We start from the raw sequence: 27,486 nt of genomic DNA on the forward strand, positions 1-27,486 counted from the left end.
TCCCCCCTCCTTTTCTCATTCGGCCGAACACACACACATACACTTCACATTTTCAATTTCAATCACATAGCTTTCAAGACACTCTCCATTCTTCTCTCAAAAATCTCAAGTTCATCACTACAAAAATTGGATTCAAGGCTTCTTGGTAAGTTCTATGTTAAACTCAGAGTGTTTTGTTTCATGTTTATGCCAAGATCATTCCACTTACACTCTCATTTTCGTGTATATGACCCTTAGAACACCACCATTTGGAGAATCTCACCAAGAACACAAGCTAGGCTCGAAATTCCTTCTTCTTCTTCTTCTACATCTCGAAAATCCCCAAGGTGAGCTTCATACCCCACTATTTTCATGTTTTTCATCCTGTTTTTTTTTGGGGGGGGGGGGGGGGGGAATACAAGTCAAGTTTTGTTTAAATCTTTGGATGTTTGCATGCCCTTGTGTGTTTATGTAACTACTTGTGTTTGAAATGTTGAATACGTCATGCTAATACTCCGTAACTCGAGATTTACAAGCCTCATGAAGCTAGGGTAAATCTATCCCTTGGAAAGTTTCATATATCATGGTTATGTGTTGAAGATGAAAGAAGTTCACCACTAAAAAGGTTCTTATTACATGTCCAAAATCATAAAATATATATTAATAACATTTTTGTGCTAGAAAGTTTAGTAGTTATGTTTGTTCATTGAAAATGGTGAAAATATGGGTTACACTAAAAAATGGTTAACTTTTGGTCTTATGAATTTTTAACATTTATACTTACACAAATAATGGAATATAATAAATTTCCAGATTTCTATAAGTATTCTTGTAAAAATCATGACATGCTAGAGTCACACCAAGATAGTTTATTTTGTGTTACAAAACTCTTAAACTGAATTTGGTGTGTTAAACAAACTACAAAACTTGGTTGTTTTACTAAAAACTAATTTTATTAGTAAAATAGTCGTAATATGTTGTCACATTTTAATAGTTTAAATACTTAAAGGATTATGCTATTTACACAACGTATATTACAATTAGATAAATTCATTAATGATTATTTATAAAAAGCATTATAAATAATTTAACTAAAACGGTATACAAACCAGAATTTTTACGACAGAAAATTTCGCGTAAACCTGTTAAGGCACTTGTGAGACTTTCCTCCACCGTACCTACCTAGCGTACATCGTAAGTCCTGTAGTTATAACCAGAGTCTCCTGAAGGAAGAGTGAGGTAATTGTGTATAGATCTATACGGGATTGACACCCCCACACCTGAGCTCTTCGCCACAGCTAGACTAGGCCAGTCTAGGGTGACAACTATCTTAACGAAACTGACGCCTGAAGAACGTCATGACAGGCAATTTTGTCGTATCAAGCATGGTCGTAACGAATCATATAGGGATTAAAAAATGTTATTTTGGATTTACGAAATTATACACTTCACTGGTTTTATAAAATATAAAACTATGCTTCACTTTTGTACTTTGCTATCACCACTCAAGTATTAGGGTTTTTAAGACTACACTTTTTTATAAAATAGGAAATATGGGATTTTCTGGGTACACACACTCTTTTTACTTACAAACCAAGGAAATGTTCGGGGGCGGAGGACGTCATGCTCAGTATCATAACCATAGTGAAGAAAGTAAACACAACCATCATAAATATAATTTAAAAGGTTACATCGTTTCAAAAGTATATGTTTCCAAATAAATTACATATGATGTCAAAATATAGCAAAAGAATCTACGCCTTAGCGTCTTGACTTCAGAAATCTTGTGATTACCTGTTTTACTGATTAGCTGAGAATACAAGTTGTTTTGGAAGAGTATCAGCATAAAGCTGGTGAGTTCATAAGCAATTTATGAATGAAAGATGAATGATGTTCCTTTTTGTTTGTTACAAGTTTGTTTCCAGAAAATCCAATATTTTCTAAAGGTTTGTTATAGCCTTAACTAAACCAAGACTTAGTGTATGTAAGTAAATCGTCATACTTGTGTGTGTGTGGTTTTATATTTAAATAAAACTCTTTAAATCCTCGTGAACTGTGCGTTGTGTTAATTTCCCATGTGAGATGTTATAACCATGCTAAAACGCGAAGACCTCGTACTCGACGTTCTTCAGGCGTCAGAATGTTATGACACTTGTCACCCCAGACCTGCCGGTCTAGCTGTTGCAAGCAGCTTAGGTGCGGGTTTGTTAGACCCAATATAGATCTATACACAACTATCACGCTCTCCCTCCAGGAGATTCTGATTACAACTACAGGACTATACTGTGGTACTTAAGAGTACACCGAAGGAGAATGTCTCACAAATTTATTTATTAACAAGTTCACGTAATTTGTAATGAAATACTCGTTTTGTAAATCGATTGTGTTACTGTTTTCTTTGTTAGACGAAGTGCTCAAACTATACCTATTATAGTTTATCAAAAGTGTTGTGTGTTTGAATGAATCCTTGTTATGTATGTCTTTGAATTTCAAATAAAATGACATTGAAAATACTAAGTGTAAATCGTACACACCTTGCTTAGCATGTTACAAGGTGTGAATAACTCTTAAACTTGTGTTTGACAGTTTTACCCTAAACTGTCATTGTTTTAGAATATTTATAGAAAAATCATCGTAAGTCGAAAACTGAATCCGTAAACTCGGAGAGTTTGGAAAAAGAATCTACTGTATTCATAAATTTTCCTATAATTTTTGGTGGTTTCAAACCAGTGTGAAAATGTTCATCTTCACAACCTGGTCCAACTTTAATGCTGCAATGATAGGAATTTTTGTAAATATCACCATAAATTGTAGAAAAATCGTATGAAGATGTGCAAGTAGTCATTTTAAAGGTATAGAACTGAAATATTTGCATATTAAACAGTTTTGAAAAATATTAAGTTTAAGTTTGGTAAAACAGTTCGAGAACAGGTCTCAACGTTTCTGTGGTAAGCTGTCAAGTTAAGTTTCAAATATATTTTGGTGTTTTAACTTGTATTCCCCCCCCCCCCTGAAAACTAAAGATAACGGGAAAATATAAGGGTATAAACTCACCTTGAGTAATTTCTTGAAGAGTGGGAGGTTGAAGACAAGGAGTATCAAGTCAAGAACACTTGATGAACACGTGAAAGCTTGGATGATCCTAAGAACGATTCTTTGGTGTTAAAATGTGTGTAGATGATTCAAGGATGTTATGAAAACATGGAATAATACTTGAGTTTAGATGGAATACTTACCAAAAAGTGAAGTAGTAACTCAAGAACACTAGCACAAAGTGGTGGGAAGTAGAGAGAAAGGAAGCTTTCTTGAGGTGTTAAGAAGTGTGTAAGTTTGGAATGATCAAGGTAAACTAAGAAATCCTCCAGGGATTTCTTTATATAGTGAAGGTTGTTGGAGCAATTTGCAAGTTGAAATGATCTTTACCTTGGTTTGTGTGATGTGGATAAGATTGGGCTAATGAGAGGATGACACATGAGGCAAGTGGGAACACTTGACCCACTTGTGGGGTAGAATACTCCTCTTAATATAAAATAATGATTTTTAGTTAATAAATCCTTGAGAAATAAATAAAATATGAGTTTTGAGGGTTTAAAATGGTAAAAATATGAATTTGGTGAAAAAAATTCCGTCAAAAACGTCAAAAACGGGCTTAGGAAGCGAAAGTAGTCGAAAATCGGGCATTAAGGACCGAACCTGCGAGGTTCGACTCTTAGGAGGTGAGAACCGAGAGTGGGAGAAGGAAGGGACCGAAGATGCGAGAGGAGCGAAATGGACCGAAGGCTCGGTTCATTTCGGTTGCTGATGAGGCTCGGTCCGAGATATGCAAGTTCGGTTCTGACAGTTCGGTCCTGAGGAGACTAGCATGCGAAGTAGACCGAACCCGAAGGTGACTTCGGTCCTTTAAGGAGCTTCGGCTCTAAGAGGTTTCGGTTCCTAAGAGGGGTTTCGGTTCCTAAGAGGGGTTTCGGTCCTGATTCGCTGTTTTTCGATAACTCCCCGATTCAAGCGGTTTTTGGCCAAGTTAAAGGTCGGGATGACCCGGATGACGGGATGACTATAAAAAGTTTGAGAGAGATTTGGGAGAGATCTCACATACATGGAGAGATTTGGGAGAGATTTCACATACTTGGAGAGATTTGGGAGAGATTTCACATACTTGGAGAGATTTCACATACTTGGAGAGATTTGGGAGAGATTTCACATACTTGGAGAGATTTGGGAGAGATTTCACATACTTGGAGAGATTTCACATACTTGGAGAGATTTGGGAGAGATTTCACATACTTGGAGAGTTTTGGGAGAGATTTAATCTAAGCCATTAATATCGTTTAATCTCGTAATGCAAGGTTCGTGAACCCCGTTATGCTTCATTTATGATTGTTTTAAGTTCCCAAAAGGGTCCATAGTCGTGTTTTGATGCGTTTTACTCCATTTTTAGGGTTTTTACATTGCTAAACACATAGATTCTCCGAGACACTTGAGTTCTTGACATACAAATGCACATTTTTTTTATACATAGAATAACTTTTAACATACAAGTACTAGTTAAGTTTGACCGGTTTGACTTGTTGACTTTGACTTTGAATTTGACGGTTGTCACATTATCCCCCCGTTAGAAGGAATTTCGTCCCGAAATTTGCATTTTGAGTGGGACTTCAAGGGTTGGGGAATAGATGTAGGTACTTTTTTTTCATTTGGTCCTCACGTTCCCAAGTAAATTCAGGTCCTCGCTTGGCGTTCCACCAGACCTTTACGATGGGAATGCGGCTTTGTTTCGTCGATTTGACCTCTCGATCCATGATTTCAACAGGTTCCTCTACGAAGTGGAGGTTCTCGTTGATCTCAATTTCTTCCAAAGGAATGACGAGGGTCTCATCAGACAAACATTTCTTCAGGTTTGACACATGAAAGGTAGGATGAACGTGATTGAGTTCCTGTGGTAATCGTAGCTAGTATGCCACCGGGCCAATCCGGGCGAGGATTTCGAATGGTCCGATATACCTTGGATTTAATTTCCCACGTTTTCCAAAACGTATTAATCCCTTCCAAGGTGATACTTTCAGAAGTAATCGATCCCCAACTTGGAACTCCAAAGGTTTTCGTCTCTTATTCGCGTAGCTCTTTTGTCGGTCTTGCGAAGCCTTCATTCGATCCCGAATTTGGACGATCTTTTCGGTTGTTTCCTTTATGATCTCCGGGCCAGTGAGTGCGCTGTTAGGGACTTGGCCTCTTGCTAGTTGCGTATCGCCCACCTCAGCCCAACACAGGGGTGATCTGCACTTATGGCCATAGAGGGCTTCGAACGGAGCAACGTTGATGCTAGTGTGATAACTGTTATTGTATGAGAATTCGATAAGAGGTAAATGAGTATCCCAAGCTTTACCAAAGTCTATAACACAAGCTCTTAGCATGTCCTCTAACGTTTCAATGGTTCTTTCACTCTGCCCGTCAGTCTGTGGGTGGTAGGCTGTACTCATGTCCAGCCTAGTTCCCATAGCTTTCTGCAGTGACTGCCAGAATCGGGACGTGAACCGACTATCTCTATCGTAGATAATGGATATCGGTACTCCATGAAGTCGCACTACTTCTTTAATGTAGAGCCTTGTCAGTTTCTCCACTTTGTCTGTCTCCTTTATTGGTAGGAAGTGTGCGGATTTGGTTAATCTGTCGACGATTACCCAAATGGTGTCAAGTCCACCCGTTGTCTTGGGTAACTTGGTAATGAAATCTATTGTAATCCGCTCCCACTTCTACTCGGGTATCTCTGGCTACTGAAGTAGTCCCGAGGGCTTCTAATGCTCCACCTTAACCTTGGTGCAAGTCAGGCACTTGCCCATAAAGGTAGCTATTTCGGCTTTCATGTTTGGCCACCAATACAGCTTCTTGAGGTCTAAGTACATCTTGTCTGAGCCGGGATGCACATAGTAGCGAGTTTTATGAGCTTCGTTCATGACAACGTCCCTGAATCCACCAAATTTTGGTGTCCAGATCCGGTTCATGAAACAACGAACGCCGTTATCCCTGACTTCAAGATTTTTTTTTCCATTCCTCTCAACGCTTCACCTGTCACGTTCTCTGGCTTCAAGGCTTCTTCCTGTGCCTCTTTGATCTGTGCGGACAGGTGGGAATGGATGGTCATGGTTAACGCCTTTACTCGGCGGCCCGATTATTCTTTTCTGCTCAAGGCGTCTGCAACCACGTTGGCTTTTCCGGGGTGATAACGAATCTCATATTCGTAATCGTTTAGTAATTCCACCCATCTGCTTTGTCTCATGTTGAGTTCTTTTTGATTGAGGATATGCTGAAGGCTTTTGTGATCGGTGAAGATAGTGCACTTAGTGTCGTAGAGGTAATGTCTCGAGATTTTTAGGGCGAACACTACTGCTCCTAGTTCGAGATCGTGTGTCGTGTAGTTTACCTCTTGTGTCTTCAGTTGTCTTGAGGCGTAGGCAATGACCTTCCCTCGTTGCATTAACACACATCCTAGACCTTGGTTTGACGCATCGCAATAAACCTCAAAGTCTTCGGTTCCATCCGGTAAGGACAACATCGGAGCACTGTACAGAGTTCGTTTCAGCGTTTGGAACGCAACCTCTTGCTTATCCCCCCAGACGAAAATCACTCCTTTTTGAGTCAAGGTGGTGAGTGGTTTTGCGATTTTGGAGAAGTTTTGAATGAACCTTCGATAGTAACCGGCGAATCCTAAAATTTGTCGGATCTCCGTGGGTGTTCTTGGTGCTGCCCAGCTTTCAATCACCTTGATCTTTGAAGGGTCCACATGTATTCCTTCCTTGCTGACTACATGTCCGAGGAAATTCACCTCTCGAATCCAGAACTCACTCTTTGAGAATTTTGCGTACAATTTCTCCGCCCTTAGTGTCTCCAGGACTTGACGTAAATGCTGGCTGTGTTCTTCCTTACTTCGGGAGTAGACTAGTATATCATCGATGAAAACAATCACGAACTTGTCTAATTAAGGTCGACACACCCGATTCATCAGGTCCATAAACGTTGCGGGTGCATTAGTTAAGCCGAAAGGCATCACTACAAACTCGTAGTGACCATAGCGCGTTTTGAAAGCTGTCTTGGTAATATCCTCCTATTGAAATCGTAGTTAATGGTACCCAGATCTAAGGTCAATATTCGAGAAGAAACTTGCTCCTTGTAGCTGGTCGAAGAGGTCATCGATTCGAGGCAAAGGGTATCGGTTTTTAATGGTGAGTTTGTTTAATTCACGGTAGTCAATGTACATACGAAACGATCCATCCTTTTTCTTGACGAACAAGACCGGTGCTCCCCAAGGCGAGAAGCTTGGCCTAATGAAACCTTTGCTCAACAGTTCGTTTAATTGACTGGATAATTCCTGCATTTCGGCTGGGGCAAGACGGTATGGTGATTTGGCTATGGGGGTAGCTCCATGGATTAAGTCGATTCGGAATTCGACTTGTCGAGGAGGGGGGACTCCTGGAAGGTCTTCCGGGAATACATCGAGGAAATTACAGACCTCCAGAATTTCCTTGATGTCTTTCACTCCTTGTTCCTTGTCTACAACGTGGGCTAGGAAGGCGTGGTACTCCTTGCGGAGATACTTTTGAGCCTTGACACAAGAGATGATCTGAAAGTTTGAGCTAGGTTTGTCGCCATAGACAACGAGAGTTTCGCCACTCAGCAGATTAAGGCGAACGACCTTTTCATGACATAGGATTTCAGCATGGTGAGGGCATAACCAATCCATGCCAATGATAACATCAAAACGTTTTATGGTGACCGACATAAGGTCGATTTGGAAAGAGTGATTGTTTAAGGTGAGGGTACACCCGGTGTAAATATCGTTAGTGTTCTCTGTTTTTCCGTTAGCCATTTCTACGGTGAATGTGTATTTTAGTGTTTGTGGTTTTTGTTTAAGCAAGCGTTTAAATTGATGGCTCACGAAGCTTTTCTCCGCGTCACTATCGAAAAGAATGTATGCATATGTATTGTTGAGGAGAAACGTACCGGTGACCACAGTTGGATCTGTAACTGCTTCCTCATGACCTATCGCCAGCACTCTTCCCACTTCACCAGGGTTGGGGTTTCTTGCCTTCGGGCAGTTACGCTTGAAGTGTCCTGCTTCTCCACATCCATAGCAGGTTCGGCTGGCTCCGACGTTGGTAGCTTGTGCGTTCTGTTGGACCGGAGTCCTACAAAATCGGGCGGTGTGCCCCTTTTTGTTACAGTTGGTGCAATGCATTTCACGGCATGCACCGTTGTGGTGATAGCTGCATTTGTTGCACTTGGGTAGGTTCCCGGCGTATTGCCTTATCATAGTTGGGTTGGTAGTGGTTGTGGCAGCGTGCACAGCATCCACTTGTTGTTTCTTGGCAGGGTCTTCAGCAGGTTGGCCCTTCTTCTTATCCCATAACTTCCTTTTGTTGTTTCCCCCTTTTGCTTGCTCGGAGGTGGTCGTCACCGTGCCATGACTGGCTTTATGGTCGATGAGTTGCTGTGCCAGTTCCTTGGCACTGTCAAAGGTAATTGGCTTTGAGGCCAATACGTTTCCTTGAACTTGGGAAGATAGTCCCCATATGTACCTTTCCACCTTCTTGCTTTCAGTAGGAACCATCCCGGGACACAGCATGGCTAGATCGCTGAACCTTGAGGTGTACGACAGGATGTCAGAGCCTGTCATTTTGAGACCCCAAAATTCTTCTTCCATCTTTTGTATCTCCCCCCTGGGGCAGTACTCTTTCATTAACATGGTTTTCAGGTCTTTCCATGTTATCGAACTAGCCACCGAGAGTGTTAGTGCCTTGACGTGGCCCTTCCACCAGGTGAGGGCTCTTTTGGAGAATGTGCATGAAGCAAATTTGACCTTGCTTGCTTCAGGGCATGCGCATATTTCAAAAATGGTCTTGGTTTTCTCGAACCATTCTAGCAACGCTATGACACCTCCACTTCCGTTGAAGGTTTTGGGCTTGCTGTTAGTAAAGTCTTTGTAGGTACACTCTCTCGAGCGTCCGTGGCCGTCCCCGTTATTAGAATTGGAGGCACCACTACCCGCACCTCCTGAATTACTGGGGCTGATTTGGGCTATCGTGGTTGCCACTGCGGCCGTCATGGCAGCCTGGAACATTGTTGGGTCGAAGTGAGGGGGTGGTGGTAGTGGCGGTGATGCAGCTCCTGCGGCGCCGCCACGTCTAGGATTTCTACGAGGTGGCATTTTCTGCCATATCAAGAATGAAAAGACATTAAGTCTTTGATAGCACTCACAAGTCGAGAGTTAAAACTAAACATTATTAGTTCTTTATATGCATCATGATTCCGACTTGTAAAGATTTTGTATGAATCGATTCATACTAGAGGTTTATAGATAATGAAATATAGACTTTATGAATGCTGATAGTTTTGATTCACATAAAATGTCTGTAATAGAATCCATACCGGGCCCATCCATCGATCGTTTGAGGTATAATATTTATATATAATTAAGATTAAATAAACTTTCGAATCTAATGGGTCTGCCCTGGGCCCACAACCAAACAATAAACATGATCCAAGGCGGAACCACCATTTCTTGGTCGACATGGTCTTAATTATATATAACTTTGATTTATACACCAAACAATCATAAATCAGACACCAGTAAATTTAATCTGAAAACAATCCCTGTCATGAACTTGATGTAATAAAGCAAATAGCGTGTCAATTGCATTGATATAACTTAGTATATAATATTGGGGAAAATTTTGACCCTATAAGGGGTCTATGCTACATCAATGTATGGTAAAATTTTGACCGCCTAACAGATCCCGGAAGTGAAAACACTTAAATCGCGAGATCGGACATGAAATACTAGAAAACAATAGTAATATTTATCCACAAAACTAGATTAAATTGAAGCGAGCAGTGCAAACACTACTTGTGGCGGTTGAAGTGAAGACACGAAGTTCCTCATTTCGGCTCTGGATTCAGCCGCTTGGCGCTTTGCTTCTGCCAGACGTCCTTCTAAAGTGGCTCAGTGTTCTCGGAGCTCTCGTACTTCAGCTTGGGTCGTGGTTATTTCCCGTCGAAGAAGCTCGGTGCAGTCTCGAGTTCGATCGTGGTCATCATCCAATCGGCGAATGCGAACAGAGTTGACTTGGCTGGTGGCACCAACTTCCATGAGATGTCGGGTGTTAACTCTTGTTTGCTCTTCGTGGTGTGTGACTCGGTGAACTATGACAGGGAGGGCTCGGTCGGCTGACCCTCCTCTGCTGAGTGTTGGATTAATGTCTAAGTCCATAACTATATTTGGTATGTACTTGACCCGACCCCGCATGGTCCATTTGGGTTGCACTTCACCGGCACAATTTATATGGATAGTCTTTTGAGAATAGTATATTTATGATTTATATTAATATATTATAAGTTCTAATATATTAATATGGAATCATATTATTTAAATAGTATTGATCAAGAATTAATTTAGAATTAATTAAGTGATAAAAAAGAACTAATTAAATATGGACTCTTATATATATGGAATGGGCCAAGTTCATTTAGGTTGGGCTAAGCTTTGATGGATGGTCCATGGAGCTTTTAACCCATGGATCCTATGTAAATGAAAGGTCATGGGTATTAGGGTTTACATGGATGTAACCCTAATCCTCCATAATATATAAAGGGGTCCTTGGCTCACAAAATTGGCACAAGTGTGTGAAAATAAGAGTGGGCCGATTTTAGTGTGCATACATATTCTCTCAAGTTCTTCCAAGGTGTTTTGGTGATTTGTGATTCCATTTGAGGCTTCCACACTATTGGGGCTAAGCTCTTAAAGCTTGAAGACATCAAGCTACATCAAAAGGTATGTCATCTAACTAGAACTTTGTAGTATAGGTGCTTCATAATATGCTAGTTAGGATGAAACCTTGGAATAGTTAATATTTGCATGTATAATAGAGAAAACATAGATCCAAGGTTTATAGGGTTGCATGTACACCATAGGAGTGTTAGAATGCTCAAAACCCAACACTGGTATCAGAGCCATGGATTGTTTTCTGTTATATTAATGCAAATGTTTTATTTTCAAGTTGGAAAAAAAGGAAAAAAAATGACGTTTGTCAAATTTTAAGATAATTACTTGTTTTGTGAAAAACGAATTATTTGTAAAATTTGAATCATTTATTATATAAGTTGAATTAGGTCAAATTTAGTAAAAGATAAAATGATATGATTATTTTATTAGTTTTAAAAGTTTGATCTAAATGTTTTAAGGAGTTACAAATTTTGTCATAAAATTTTAGAGCTCAAAAGTTTTTTTTTTAAAGTTGTGATCTTAAGGATTTTTGAAACTTCCATAAGTTATGGATATGAAAGTTTTTAAAAAAAAAAAAATTTGATTCAAAGTTTTATGGAGTTACAAAATTTGGTGTTAATGTTTTAAAGAATTTCATAACTTGTTCTTAAGTTATGGAACATGGAAAGTTTCATCATAAAACACCATTAATTCCATAAGTTATGGAATCCAAAGGTTTTCAAGAATTACAAAACTTGCCCTCAAGTTTTGGAATTTGAGAAAAGTTTTTTATGAAAACAAGAATTAAATTCTAAAACTCTTGGGTTCATAACTTAAACAATTAATTAAATGGTTTTAATTTTGAGTTTAATAATAGGAATTATGATGTTTTGTTGAATAGTTCAAATTAACTCTTATGGACTTTATTAATAGTTAATTAAAGCGTTGAATTAAAAGAGTATTATTAAATCCATAAATATATGGTTTGAGTTTAATTAAATTAAAAGTCTAGTTTAATTAATAGATTAAACCATCAAGTATTTTAAATGTCTAAAATACACCCTTATACTATTATAATATTAAAAGTTTAATATATTATATGTATAAGAGCAAGTCGTCTTACCATTAGTAGGCCTCATTCACGAAGCCGGTCTATAAGGGGGGTATAAGGTTGTTGCCTATAAAATGGCAGCTTAATGGGTGTCCACTCTCAGCCACCGCTTCCTTGACTGGTGTAGGGTCGTTAGCCAAACAGGTAGGACAAGGACTATAATTCTCCCTTCATTAAAAGTATTAATGATAAATACTAAGTAACTAAACCTTTTATTAATTCCCAATCTTAGTTACTTAGGAAAATGTGAATAAGGTGCTAATCCATGAAATTACACTTTGCACTTTGTTTAAACCATTAGTGGAGCGTGTGTGGTTAACCGGCACACTAACCTGGATTTAACAAAGTAGGCAAAGGGTAACTTAATATTTATCATAGTATCGGTGGAGCTCGTGTGGTTAACCGGCACATCGATTGAGGGGTAAATATTAAGGGTACCAAGTATATTTGCATGGTTACTTCACACCTTGTTTTGTGATCCTCGGCATCCCAGTCACAAAACCTAAAGGGCACACTCGAGATTGAAACATGCCATTGAAAAGTTCAATGAATCTCAAAAGATCTAGGAGTTTCAAATCCAAGTAAAAAACCTAATTAAATTATTTCGTTTTTCATGGTGGAAATTGGTAATCGTCATTGACCTACCTTCAACTATTTTATAACTCGGATTACGGCATCCCTCTTCTAGTTATAAATAGGTTGTTGGATCCTAGCCTTAATATTTCATATTGGGTGTTATATTAAGGACTTTAGATCAACTATCTTGAATATCTCCCAAAAGATGTCGAGTTCAGACATCTATGATCTTCCCAAATCTCTTGGAACTTTACTTCCTCCACCTCCTCCAATTATTCTCCCTAACCCACAAGTTCAAGGTCACTCAAGCCCTAATGGCAAGCAAGGTCTATGTGTGATCACATCTTAGAGATGAAGTCACATACTGACAAGCCGGGAGAGTTGGGTTTCAAAGTCTTGAGAAAGTTGGATGTTCAATCACTTTCTAAGTCACATAGTGAGTTCCTTTGGGACTACTACGATACAGACTATGACATGAACCTTAATGATCATATCTATTTGCTTGGTGCTGCTGAATCAGCAATGATTTGGAACGATAGTGAAGCAAATTTGATTAGAAGATCAACTTCCCAAAAACTTTATGGACAGTGACAATGGTGACACTGGAAATCCAGAAAAAGCATTCTCTTCCCAATGGAAAGGGATTGGCCATAGTCATCCCGGTTGACCAAATGGTAAAGAGAAAGGCTAAGTCTGAGATAGTCCCATTACCAAAGGGTCCATATGTTTATTTTGCCAAAGGAAGGGGCGTTGATTGCAAAGCTGCCAAATTTACCTAAGGATGTTAAAGTCAATAAGTTTGACTCTACATCAGGTAGAGCCCATTATCTAACTCTGTTAAGTTCAATTCTGAGATCCTCATTACATGATGTGACTGGGTCACATGTTGATGTTTTAAGAATCAAAGAATAGAGAGAAATCTTAAAGGAAGTATATGTTGATTCTGATAGCGAAGGTGGATTTCGATCGCATCAGAATTTTGAGCAGTTGCTTAAGAAGTTATGATATATTGCTAGGGAATAGATAACAACAATTTTCCATGTGGATTGTAAGGATAAGTTTTTCCGCAAAGTTTTAAAATAAAAGAAAATTGTTTAATTTTGTTTATTTGAAGTATCCTTACAATGACATTTGTGGAAAATTGTTGCTTATATGATTCCACTGACAGCAATATTGGAAAATGGATTTGATTCTTTCATTTGTGGTAGTGTCTAAATTTACCAAATCAGGAAAGTTCCTCATCACCCAAGTTTCAATTGGACCGAAACTTGGAATCATGCAAGTTGAATAGTATGATGAATGAGAACTTTCAAGCATTGGAAAATCAACACTAATTACTTGTTCACATGGATGTGTGAGTCAAGTGAAGGACTAAAGGGATCGAGTACACATTCTTGTGCACTGGTCATGTCCACCACAAAGCTCGTTAAGACTATTTGATTTACTAAAGTTTAGTAAATATGGTTATACTTACAAGTTTAAGTATAATTCTGAAACATTGGAAAAGTCTCAATGTATGGCAGAACGAATGGGAAGAATCAAATTAGACAGAAAGATAAAAGTTTCTCAAATCTGAAAAGATGGGAGAGTACTTTAGTATCATGTTTGTGATCATCTTAATGATTTAGAAATCATATCACAATTAATCCTCTAAAGGTCATCTTAGTGCATTCTTATGACTAAGAAGAGGAGTCATGAATTGTTGAAATGGTTAGATCAGGAAGATGAGTCATACTTCGTTCCAAAACAATTCTTGGAGTCATACTCCAAGATTGTAACTTGAGTGACATATCTTAAAGAAAGGTTTAAAACACTTGTCAAATGTAAGAGTAAAAGTGTCCTACTCTTGTACATTTGAAATTGGTAAGTTGTGATGTTTTGGATAAAACAAAGACCAACTAAGGCCAATTGTGTGAAGTGTTTGTCTTGATAAAGAATCCGCACTATCTCTTGAATATTTGGCAAGATAGTCTTATATGTCAAGAGGATAGTGGGAGTCTTAAAGATCCTAAAAAGAATTTCAAGAACTAATCAAGAATAAAACCTGAGGTTCTTCACTAGCACACGACTTGAGGTTTATAACCTATCGTGTTGACATATTCTGTGCCCATTCCAGTTAAAGTTGGCTTTGCATAGGAGTTCTGAAAGTTCTCAATTGGTTGCATAACAACTTGGAAGCAATGGCAGGCCCTGTACTGCCAGGTGGCAAGAAGTTAAGATTGCATAAGTTCAGTCCATATGAGTTTGGATTTGTCATTATCCTTGTCTTGTGACTATGGTTTTGACGATTCACATGGATAAGCACACATACACCATAAAATCTAAGGGTCATAAGGTTTCTCTTCGATTCATGAAAATGATGGTGAAGAAACACTTCCACCAAGTAGATTTGAAGCAGATGGCAAAAGGTCTAAACAATTGAGACTATGATTACGACATCCCTTTTCATAGTTCTGAAATTGTTTAGACACACATGCATGCTATCTAAGGAAAGGTGTATGATTTTGATAAAGTTTTATCAAAGCATCTCGTATCAGAAATCTGAACTTTGGTAAGAAAGTCAATAAAGTATTGATTTTTAGAAGTCCAGCTGATTTCTGAGTACATGTCAAAGCTAGTGGGAGCATAAGTGTTATGCTAATAATCATCATGTTAGTGGGAGCATGATAATTTTTGTTAGTGTTGCAAGTTAGCAATGTTAATTATAGAAAACAAAAGTTTCAATTCGTGAGGCTGCATGGATTGAAAAAGTTGTTTTGCTATAATTAAGGGAGAGGATATACTTCATTTCAGTTCTAAAGGCTTAGATTGAGACCTTAATCATCTTTAGTCAAGAATATATATATATGAATTTCATGTTGGATTGGTTCAACTTAAGGAAATTCTATATATTGTGTTCTCAAAATTCGATTATGATTACGGCATCCCTCTTCATAGTCAAATTTTGAAAACATGGCAAATAAAAATATTGTAGCAAAAGACTGATCTAGAATCATGTCTTTTTGTGAGACATCATGAATCGTGTACCATTTGCTTTGGGTACAGGATCGATTACATGTGCTATAATATTTGCCATTTCTAAATTTTTCCAAATGCCCAGAGGCATTAAGAAGGGAAAAGGTCTAGAATTGGATATGACTAAAATGATTAAGCAATTGTCGAGGACAATCTGAGGTTTACCAAAGATTGGTTGCTCAGGGACAGTTGGAAGTATAGTGCTATTTTTGGAAGGACCATATTGACATATTCTGAAAAGAGGAATCTCTTATTAAGAAGTGATAGTCAAAATGAGAATATGGAGTTGTCTCCATAGGTGGAAGTTATCTGTGTAAGATTAGAAAACTTAATGCAAGAATCATGTCCAAAGCAATGTACTTTGAATATGAGACTTAGTTTCCATGGAGTTGATCTCCATTGGAATACCTTATAATGACTGTTGACAAGTCTTTGTGACTTTGTACATATTCATTACAGGAGGGTCAGTGCATATAAGTTTAAAATCTAAACAGATTTCGATAAATGATAGGAATTTGAAATTCTCACATTTTTCGATAAGGATTTGGGAGTGTGAAATTAGAATCATTGAAATTATGTTCAATTGGTTTATTTCACAAAGTAAGGATCATAGACAAACATAGAGTGCATACTTGGTGTATGGCAAAGCTATTGTTTAAGAAAAACATAGTGTACACGCTTGGAGCATGGGACAACTAGTGTTTTTAATTCAAGTATAAAGTTGATAAAACCGAAACAATGAATAATGAGTAATCAGTATGGTGATAAATAAAAGTGTTTATTTATATTCATAGGGTTTGATACCATATTTGATTCATTTATTCTTGTGTTTCACTTTGCATGTTTTGACTTCCAGAATAACTAAGTCGCTCTTCCTGAATGATTAAGTTATTCAAACCATCCACAGTCGGTCATATGTTGGAAGTAGATATGAATCAAGACTGTCATGGGTTGGTTTGTAGAGGTCCAAGTTGGTGGACAAAGTGGTGCTACAACACTCATGAGTGCTCATAAGTTCTGAGTATTGGATTCAACCCGCGCTCATTTGAATCATTTCATGGATTTTATCACGAGTGATCATGAGACGATAATATCTTATATTCTTCAAACCTAGAGATATGAGTTGTTACTATGAGTTGGTTATACATTGATTGCACAAAAACGCATTTGGTAACTCGATGTTATAAAACGTGCCTTTGTGTATGATTCAACAAGTAGTAGAACAAGCCATATGAGTCGAAGTTTATCGATTCCTTTTACCTTCGGGATAAAAGCGATATCTGTGGGCCCCTCGATGATTTAGCGATGACACATGTGAGTGCTTAGCCAAGCCAGGACTGATTTGATTTGTTCAATCAGTCAGTCATCATAAATCGAAAATCGGGAAACAACAAATGGACAGAGAGAATGATTATAATCCATGTCTCAGTCCATATGATATCTAGAATGGAGGAATATATGATCCCTTATCTAATGGACAAGTCATTGACAAGGTCAGAGTTCCACAACGGCTTTAAGAGCTACGATTGCCAGTTAGGTTTTGAAGTCATACTCAATAATAGTTTTAGACTTATCCAAGTGGGAGACTGTTGGATTAATGTCTAAGTCCATAACTATATTTGGTATGTACTTGACCCGACCCGGTGTGGTCCATTTGGGTTGCACTTCACCGACACAATTTATATGGATAGTCTTTTGAGAATAGTATATTTATGATTTATATTAATATATTATAAGTTCAAATATATTAATATGGAATCATATTATTTAATTAGTATTGATCAAGAATTAATTTAGAATTAATTAAGTGATCAAAAAGAACTAATTAAATATGGACTCTTATATATATGGAATGGGCCAAGTTCATTTAGGTTGGGCTAAGCTTTGATGGATGGTCCATGGAGCTTTTAACCCATGGATCCTATGTAAATGAAAGGTCATGGGTATTAGGGTTTACATGGATGTAACCCTAATCCTCCATAATATATAAAAGGGGTCCTTGGCTCACAAAATTGGCACAAGTGTGTGAAAATAAGAGTGGGCCGATTTTAGTGTGCATACATATTCTCTCAAGTTCTTCCAAGGTGTTTTGGTGATTTGTGATTCCATTTGAGGCCTCCACACTATTGGGGCTAAGCTCTTAAAGCTTGAAGACATCAAGCTACATCAAAAGGTATGTCATCTAACTAGAACTTTGGAGTATAGGTGCTTCATAATATGCTAGTTAGGATGAAACCTTGGAATAGTTAATATTTGCATGTATAATAGAGAAAACATAGATCCAAGGTTTATAGGGTTGCATGTACACCATAAGAGTGTTAGAATGCTCAAAATCCAACACTGAGATCGTAGAAACTTCGTTCCATGCCATAGGGAGGTCGTTGACCTTGCTCTCGGCTCCATCGATGTATAGTTTGGGCCCATTGGGGCGTCGGGCCTTGGAAATGTTGCAGAGGGATAGGGGCAGGGTGTGGATCGTAGACTTCGGGTTCGAAGTTGGTTCCATCTGAGTCTTCTTTCTCTTCACCGTCTACGGATTCTTCCTCTTCCATGGGTTCCTCATCCTCCACGGGTTCTTCTTCGGGTTCTTCCTCCGGGTCTTCCACAATCCAACCGGCATTACCTTGGTTGGGGAAATAGGGATCACCCGGTAAGTGAAATCCTGCCATTGTGCCTGTACGAGAATAGGGATAAGAAGGATGTCGCGAGAAATTTTGGGAATAAGAAGTTAGTTATCTTAATTTATTATGTGATTATTACGATTTTTGTGTTAAAATACTCCTATAGTATTTTTATGTTTGATTCTCGAAATTTTTGGTAAGTTGAAGACTTGTTGCTCATCATGATCCTTCTTCGGCATACATTGGTCCTACCTTGGCTAAATATAGTTGATCAGGCTATATTCATCCAAGATCTGACTACATACCCCGAAGCTGAATCATGGTGTCCAACTTGTCTTGATACTTTTATGTTATTGCCATTATGATACCGAATTAATGAGTGCGATTGTATGAATACTTTTTTAAAATGTAAATTTTTATTTTTAAAGTATTTTTGAAAAGCTACGTCAGAGAATTTTGTCCCGTTGTATTTATAGTTTGTATATCTTACGTGGTTCGATGTACTTAGTTCACTATAAACAGATCTCTGATACCAATCTGTCACACCCCCAAACCAAAACGGTGGAAACGTTCGGGGGCAGAGGACGTCATGCTCAGTATCATAACCATAGTGAAGAAAGTAAACACAACCATCATAAATATAATTTAAAAGGTTACATCGTTCAAAAGTATATGTTTCCAAATAAATTACATATGATGTCAAAATATAACAAAAGAATTTACGCCTTAGCGTCTTGACTTCAGAAATCATGTGATTACCTGTTTTACTGATTACCTGAGAATACAAGTTGTTTTGAAAGAGTATCAGCATAAAGCTGGTGAGTTCATAAGCAATTTATGAATGAAAAATGAATGATGCTCCTTTTTGTTTGTTACAAGTTTGTTTCCAGAAAATCCAATATTTTCTAAAGGTTTGTTATAGCCTTAACTAAACCAAGACTTAGTGTATGTAAGTAAATCGTCATACTTGTGTGTGTGTGGTTTTATATTTAAATAAAACTCTTTAAATCCTCGTGAACTGTGCGTTGTGTTAATTTCCCATGTGAGATGTTATAACCATGCTAAAACGCGAAGACCTCGTACTCGACGTTCTTCAGGCGTCGGAATGTTATGACACTTGTCACCCCAGACCTGCCGGTCTAGCTGTTGCAAGCAACTTAGCTGCGGGTTTGTCAGACCCAATATAGATCTATACACAACTATCACGCTCTCCCTCCAGGAGATTCTGATTACAACTACAGGACTTTACTGTGGTACTTAAGAGTACACCGAAGGAGAATGTCTCACAAATTTATTTATTAACAAGTTCACGTAATTTGTAATGAAATACTCGTTTTGTAAATCGATTGTGTTACTATTTTCTTTGTTAGACGAAGTGCTCAAACTATACCTATTATAGTTTATAAAAAGTGTTGTGTGTTTGAATGAATCCTTGTTATGTATGTCTTTGTATTTCAAATAAAATGACATTGAAAATACTAAATTTAAATTGTACACACCTTGCTCAGCATGTTACAAGGTGTGAATAACTCTTAAACTTGTGTTTGACAGTTTTACCCTAAACTGTCACTGTTTTAGAATATTTATAGAAAAATCATCATAAGTCGAAAACTGAATCCGTAAACTCGGAGAGTTTGGAAAAAGAGTCTACTATAGTCATCAATTTTCCTATAATTTTTGGTGGTCTCAAACCAGTGTGAAAATGTTCATCTTCACAACCTGGTCCAACTTTGATGCTGCAATGATAGGAAGTTTTGTAAAAATAACCATAAATTGTAGAAAAATCGTATGAAGATGTGCAAGTAGTCATTTTAAAGGTATAGACCTGAACTATTTGCATATTAAACAGTTTTGAAAAATATTAAGTTTAAGTTTGGTAAAACAGTTCGAGAACAGGTCTCAACTTTTCTGTGGTAAGCTGTCAAGTTAAGTTTCAAATATATTTTGGTGTTTTAACTTGTATTCCCCCCCTGAAAACTAAAGAAAACGGGAAAATATAGGGGTATGAACTCACCTTGAGTAATTTCTTGAAGAGTGGGAGGTTGAAGACAAGGAATATCAAGTCAAGAACACTTGATGAACACGTGAAAGCTTGGATGATCCTAAGAACGATTCTTTGGTGTTAAAATGTGTGTAGATGATTCAAGGATGTTATGAAAACATGGAATAATACTTGAGTTTAGATGGAATACTTACCAAAAAGGGAAGTAGTAACTCAAGAACACTAGCACAAAGTGGTGGGACGTAGAGAGAAAAGAAGCTTTCTTGAGGTGTTAAGAAGTGTGTAAGTTTGGAATGATCAAGGTAAACTAAGAAATCCTCCAGGGATTTCTTTATATAGTGAAGGTTGTTGGAGCAATTTGCAAGTTGAAATGATCTTTACCTTGGTTTGTGTGATGTGGATAAGATTGGGCTAATAAGAGGATGACACATGGAGGCAAGTCGGCACACTTGACCTACTTGTGGGGTAGAATACTCCTCTTAATATAAAATAATGATTTTTAGTTAATAAATCCTTGAGAAATAAATAAAATATGAGTTTTGGGGGTTTAAAATGGTAAAAATATGAATTTGGTGAAAAAAATCCCGTAAAAAACGTCAAAAACGGGCTTAGGAAGCGAAAGTAGTCAAAAATCGGGCATTAAGGACCGAACCTGTGAGGTTCGGCTCTTAGGAGGTGAGAACCGAGAGTGGGAGAAGGAAGGGACCGAAGATGCGAGAGGAGCGAAATGGACCGAAGGCTCGGTTCATTTCGGTTGCTGATGAGGCTCGGTCTGAGATATGCAAGTTCGGTTCTGACAGTTCGGGCCTGAGGAGACTAGCATGCGAAATAGACCGAACCTGAAGGTGACTTCGGTCCTTTAAGGAGCTTCGGCTCTAAAGAGGTTCCCTCTAAGAGGTTTTGGTTCCTAAGAGGGGTTTCAGTTCTAATTCGCTGTTTTTCGATATAACTCCCCGATTCAAGCGGTTTTTGGCCAAGTTAAGGGTCGGGATGACCCGGATGACTATAAAAAGTTAGAGAGATTTTGGGAGAGATTTGGGAGAGATCTCACATACTTGGAGAGATTTAGGAGAGATTTCACCTACTTGGAGAGATTTGGGAGAGATTTCACATACTTGGAGAGATTTCACATACTTGGAGAGATTTGGGAGAGATTTCACATACTTGGAGAGATTTAGGAGAGATTTCACATACTTGGAGAGATTTCACATACTTGGAGAGATTTGGGAGAGATTTAATCTTAGCCATTATTATCGTATAATCTCGTAATGCAAGGTTTGTGAACCCCGTTATGCTTCGTTTATGATTGGTTTAAGTTCCCAAAAGGGTCCATAGTCGTGTTTTGATGGGTTTTACTCCCTTTTTAGGGTTTTTACATTGCTAAACACATATATTCTCCTAGACACTTGAGTTCTTGACATATAAATGCACATTTTTTTTATACATAGAATAACTTTTAACATACAAGTACTAGTTAAGTTTGACCGGTTTGACTTGTTGACTTTGACTTTGACTTTGACGGTTGTCACAAATACTGTAGGGGTATTTTAACGTTCTATCTATTTTCTCGTACTTATATATTCTCGTGCAGACACTATGGCTGGCTTCCACCATCCTTGGGACCCATACTTCCCCAATCAGGGGAATGGGGGTTGGATTGAGGAGGATACCGAAGAGGATCCGGAAGAGATAAAGGAGGAGTTTGAAGAGGAGGAGCTCGACAAGGATATCGACGAGCATGAGCATGGCGATGAGGGTGACTCGGACGCAGAGTCCGAAGTCATCAATCCACCGTACTTGGTGAGGGTGTCGGCGCACCGGATGAGATATAATGGCCCTACACCCCCTTGGGCACTTGATATTGAGAGGTGGAGCCGACACCAGGGCCAGCGCCCACCATTCGACATATAGTGAGGTATCTACAACCTCCGACATGGAGGCCCAGTGCATCGGGCTCTTCCCGTTATGGTTTGACGGACTAGGGACATTGGCGATCAAGCACAGGTGACCGCTAACCAGATGATCGAAACGAGAGCCACGGTGGTGCGTGAGGATAGGTGTACTCAGGACCTCGTGAGGGAAGATCAGGAGCGGCAGGCTGTATTGGAGGCGAGGGTGTGAGTCGTGGAGCGTGGATTAGCTAAGCTTCAGGGCGCTTCTACCTCATCACATGCACCACCGGGGATCACTCGTCGTGAGTAGGACTTATCCTACCCACCGCTTATTGTAGGTTTGGGTACGCGATGGTGCTACCCCTTTTCTTGTATGTAGGATCGACCCTACGTTTAAGTGATTACACTACTTGCAGGGTCGTTATGCTGTCAGATTTTATCCTCGATGTATTGTAGACCTTTTTCAAAGGTCAATTTTCATGCATTATGTACTAAAACGTTATTATTAATGAAACGATTATGTGTTTTATTTGTGATGTTGTTATCTGCTATGTTCTCTCTTTTCATTTCTATTTGATATAATACGGTTTCAATTATAAGTACAATCGAACCATCGTAACCGCTAAAAAAAACAAAGGGTTTCCATAAACTCATCGTCATTCCTACTTCATAGCAGGAAATGCCCAGAAGGTACATTCGCAAAAACACTACAATACCAGCACCGCCGCTGCCTCCACCAGAAATGGATTATGCTGCTTTCCAGGTGGCAGTCTCAGCTGCAGTTACTGCAGCACTGGCACACATCAACAACGGTACAAACGGGGGAGACAATAGAAATGGAACGGGGAGTTCCAATCATGGGGATAACCTAGGACATCAGAAAACCTGCACATAAAAGGACTTCATCAACGCAAATCCAAGACCATTTAATGGAAGCGGAAGTGTGATAGCTCTCACTCGATGGTTCGAAAAGATCGAATCTGTCTTTGAAATCTGCGGCTGTCCTGAAGAGAGTAAAGTGAAGTTTGCAGCCTGTACATTTTCTGACAGAGTACTCTCATGGTGGGACGACCATGTCAAGGCTCTAACACTACCGGTAGCAAACTCCATGTCATGGGGGGAACTCAAAAACCTGATGCTCGATGAGTATTGCCCCAGAGGCGAAGTTCAGCGACCTGGCGCTCTTTTGCCCGAGAATGATTACCCCCGAGATCAGTCGAACGGTTCATCTGGGGGCTAACTCCCCCGATTTAGGGAAACGTGATTGTTGCTAACCCCTCAACCTTCGACAGTGCCAAGCGCCTGGCACAAAAGCTTTTCGACCATGGGGAACCAAAGGGAACGAAGGCTGATGTACTTGAATCAAAGAAAGGGGATGACAACAAGAAGAATTGGGGAAAGAAAAGAAAGGGAACACAAGCTCAAGACTCTGGGAAGAAAGAACAAATCGTAGCAGTTTACGCTGCTACCACTCTTGGCACAACAACAACAGCTACACCAACACCTGCAAAGCCATATGCAGGCTCTCTTCCAAAAAGTGATAAAAGTAATTTCCACCATAACGGCACCTGCCGAGACCTGCAATGCACCAAATGTAACCTAAGAGAGCACACCGCCCAGTATTGCAAAGCACATTCTCAACAAAGCAACCAACCCAACAACGTTGGGGCCAGTCAAGCATGTTACGGGTGCGGGGATACTGGCCATTACAAACGAAACTGCCCCAAGGCCAACAATCAGGGTGCAGGGGGATCAAGTCGGGTTCTAGCAATAGGACAAGGGGTGGCTGTGCAGGATCAAGAGGTAGTCACGGGTATGTTCCTCCTAAACAACATCTATGCATGCATCTTATTTGATAGTGGGGCGGAACGAAGTTTCGTGAGTCATAAATTTAAACACTTACTAAATCAAAGTCCCCAAAAGTTAAACGAAACCTTCACGGTGGAGATGACTAACTGGAAAACAGAAACAACCAACGACGTATACATAGGATGCACGTTAACATTAAAGAAACATTAATTTCAAATTAACTTATTGTCGGTTACTATTAGAAGCTTTGATGTGATAATCGGTATGGATTGGTTAAGCCTCCACCATGCCAATATTATGTGCTGCGAGAAGGCCGTTCGCCTTCACCTACCCAACGATGAAACCCTAATTATCTATGGTGATAAACCCGGTGTAAATCTCTGTCTCATCTCGTGCATTAAGGCACAAAAGTGCCTGCACAAAAAGAACCATGCCTTCCTAGCCCACATAGTGGATAAAAAGAAGGAAGAGAAGAACATCAATGACATCCCGGAGGTATGCGATTTCCCAGACGTATTCCCTGATGACCTCCCGGGAAGACCCCCTGAACGACTGGTCGAATTTCAGATTGACCTAATACCTGGAGACACGCCAATTGCCAAATCACCGTATAGATTAGCCCCTGCAGAAATGCAAGAGCTCTCTAGTCAATTGAGCGAATTATTAGAAAAAGGGATCATAAGACCGAGCTTCTCTCCTTGGGGAGCTCCGGTTTTGTTTTACAAAAAGAAAGATGGTTCCTTCCGCATGTGTATCGATTACCGTGAACTCAACAAGCTCACCGTCAAAAATCAATACCCTCTTCCTAGGATCGACGATTTATTTGACCAGCTGCAAGGAGCCAGTTACTTCTCGAAAATAGATCTGAGGTCTAGATACCATCAACTGCGAGTCCGAGAAGAAGATGTCCCCAAAACTGCCTTCCGAACTCGTTATGGGTACTATGAATTTGTGGTAATGCCCTTCGGTCTAACGAATGCACCCGGAACATTTATGGACCTGATGAACCGAGTCTGCCGACCCTTCCTTGACAACTTCGTGATAGTCTTCATAGACGCTATACTGGTTTATCCTCGGAACAAGGAGGAAAACATCCAACATCTACGACAGGTTTTGGAGATTCTAAGGGCAGAAAAGTTATACGCGAAATTCTCCAAGTGCAAATTCTGGATCCATAGAGTGGACTTTCTGGGACACGTAGTAAGTAAAGAGGGGATACATGTGGACCCTTCCAAGATCAAATAGATTGAGGGCTGGGCAACCCCGAGAACCCCGACGGAGATCAGACAATTCTTGGGCCTCGCTGGTTGTTACAGGAGGCTCATTCAGAATTTCTCCAAAATCGCCAAGCCACTCACCGCTCTAACCCAGAAGGGTGTACCCTTCACCTGGGATACGAAACTAGAAGCTTCCTTCCAAACCCTGAAACAAGCCCTCTACAGTGCTCCGGTGTTATCTCTTCCAGAGGGAGAAAAAGACTTTGTGGTATATTGCGACGCAGCAAATCAAGGGCTAGGATGTGTGCTTATGCAGTGCGGGAAGGTTATAGCCTATGCACCCAGACAACTGAAAACCCATGAAGTGAACCATACCACTCACGATCTCGAGCTAGGAGCTGTGATCTTCACTCTAATGATTTGGAGGCACTACCTCTACGGGACGAAGTGCACCATTTTCACAGACCACAAAATCCTCCAACATATCCTGAACAAGAAGGAACTAAACATGAGGTAGCGGCAATGGGTTGAGCTGATGAATGACTATAAATGTTAGATCAGGTACCATCCGGACAAGGCCAATGTGGTGGCCAATGCCCTAAGTAGAAAGGAATATTCGGGTCGCTGGGTAAGAACACTAATGATGACCATCCTTTACCACTTGTCTTCGCAAATCAAGGAGGCTCAACTGGAAGCCTTGAAGCCGGAGAACATCGCAAATGAAGCCTTGCATGGGATGGACAAGAATCTCACTTTCAAAGAGGATGAAGCTTACTATCTCATGGACCGGATCTGGACCCCAAAATTTGGAGGATTTATAGACGTGGTCATGAATGAAGCACACAAGACAAGATACTCCGTCCATCCGGGTTCCGACAAAATGTATTTAGACCTCAAACAACACTATTGGTGGCCTAATATGAAGGCATAAATTGCTACCTACGTGGGCAAGTGCCTGACTTGCACCATGGTGAAGGTAGAATATCAAAAGCCGTCGGGACTCCTCCAAGAACCGGAGATACCTGAGTGGAAATGGGAGAGAATCAAAATGGATTTTATAACCAAATTGGCCAAGACGACAGACTGATTGGATTCCATATGCGTGATTGTCGATCGGTTGACCAAATCCGCCCATTTCCTTCCAATTAAGGAAGCATATAAAATGGAAAAGCTGACCCAGATCTACATAAAAGAGATTGTGAGATTACATGGCGTGCCAATATCTATTATCTCAGACAGAGATAGTAGGTTTACCTCTCGGTTTTGGCAATCGCTACAGAGGTCGTTGGGAACTCAGCTCGATATGAGCACCGGCTACCATCCCCAAACAGATGGGCAAAGTGAGAGGACCATCTAAACCTTGGAAGATATGCTCCGAGGCTGTGTGATAGACTTCGACAAAGTATGGGATACCCATTTGTCCCTAATTGAGTTCTCGTACAACAATAGATATCACACAAGCATCAAGGTAGCTCCCTTTGAGGCCCTTTTATGGACGAAAATGCCGATCACCTCTCTGTTGGGCGGAGGTAGGAGACACACAATTGGCAAAAGGGCAGGTACCAAACAACACCCTCACTGGGCCTGAGATTATCTGGGAAACAACTGAGAAGATCGTTCAGATCAGGGAACGACTCCAGGAATCTCGAGACCGACAGAAGAGCTGCGCCGACAGACGACGGAAGCCCCAAGAATTCCAAGTCGGCGATTGTGTACTGCTAAAGGTCTCTCCATGATACGCTTCGGAAGGCGGGGAAAGTTGAATCCAAGGTACATCGGACCATTCGAAATCCTTGCCAGGATTGGTCCGGTGTCTTACAAGCTGCAGTTACCACCGGAGCTCAGCAATGTAAACCCCGTCTTTCATGTGTCAAACCTAAAGAAATGCTTATCTGACGAGACCCTCGTTGTCCCGCTTGACGAAATTGAAGTGAATGAAAATATCCATTTCGTTGAGGAACCAGTTGAAATAATGGATAGAGAAGTGAAACGAACCACAAAAAGTCGCATTCCCATTGTGAAGGTACGATGGAGTGCCAAGCGAGGACCAGAGTTCACCTGGGAACGCGAAGATCAGATGATGCAAAAGTACCCCCATCTTTTCCGTAGTTCTTGAAGGCTACTACAGAACAAATTTCAGGACGAAATTCCCTCTAACGGGGGGATTATGTCACAACTAGCAAATTAGGGTTAAGATGTTAATCCTTGTACAAGACAATTTCCTCTATGTAACCTTGCATCATTACATTTAGTGAAATTCAAACTGCAATGATATTTAAGTTCATACGTTCCTACATTGTGATCCAAGCCGAAACAACCTCATGCGAGTCCAAAACTTGATCCAATAAGCCAAGTCCAATCAAATTTGGGACTTAGCGCAAGAATTCTCAGCCCAAAACCCTTGTTGGACCAAGACCTCTCTTTGGGCCTTAATGGTCTGAAAACTTCTGTTGGACTTTATATTGGGCCAAAACCCCATATTTGGGCCATAATGGGCCGGAAACTTCTATT

This window comes from Lactuca virosa, chromosome 4 (assembly GCF_052849685.1).
Source record: "Lactuca virosa cultivar CGN04683 chromosome 4, Lactuca_virosa_CGN04683_v6, whole genome shotgun sequence".
In the NCBI taxonomy this organism is placed as follows: domain Eukaryota; kingdom Viridiplantae; phylum Streptophyta; class Magnoliopsida; order Asterales; family Asteraceae; genus Lactuca; species Lactuca virosa.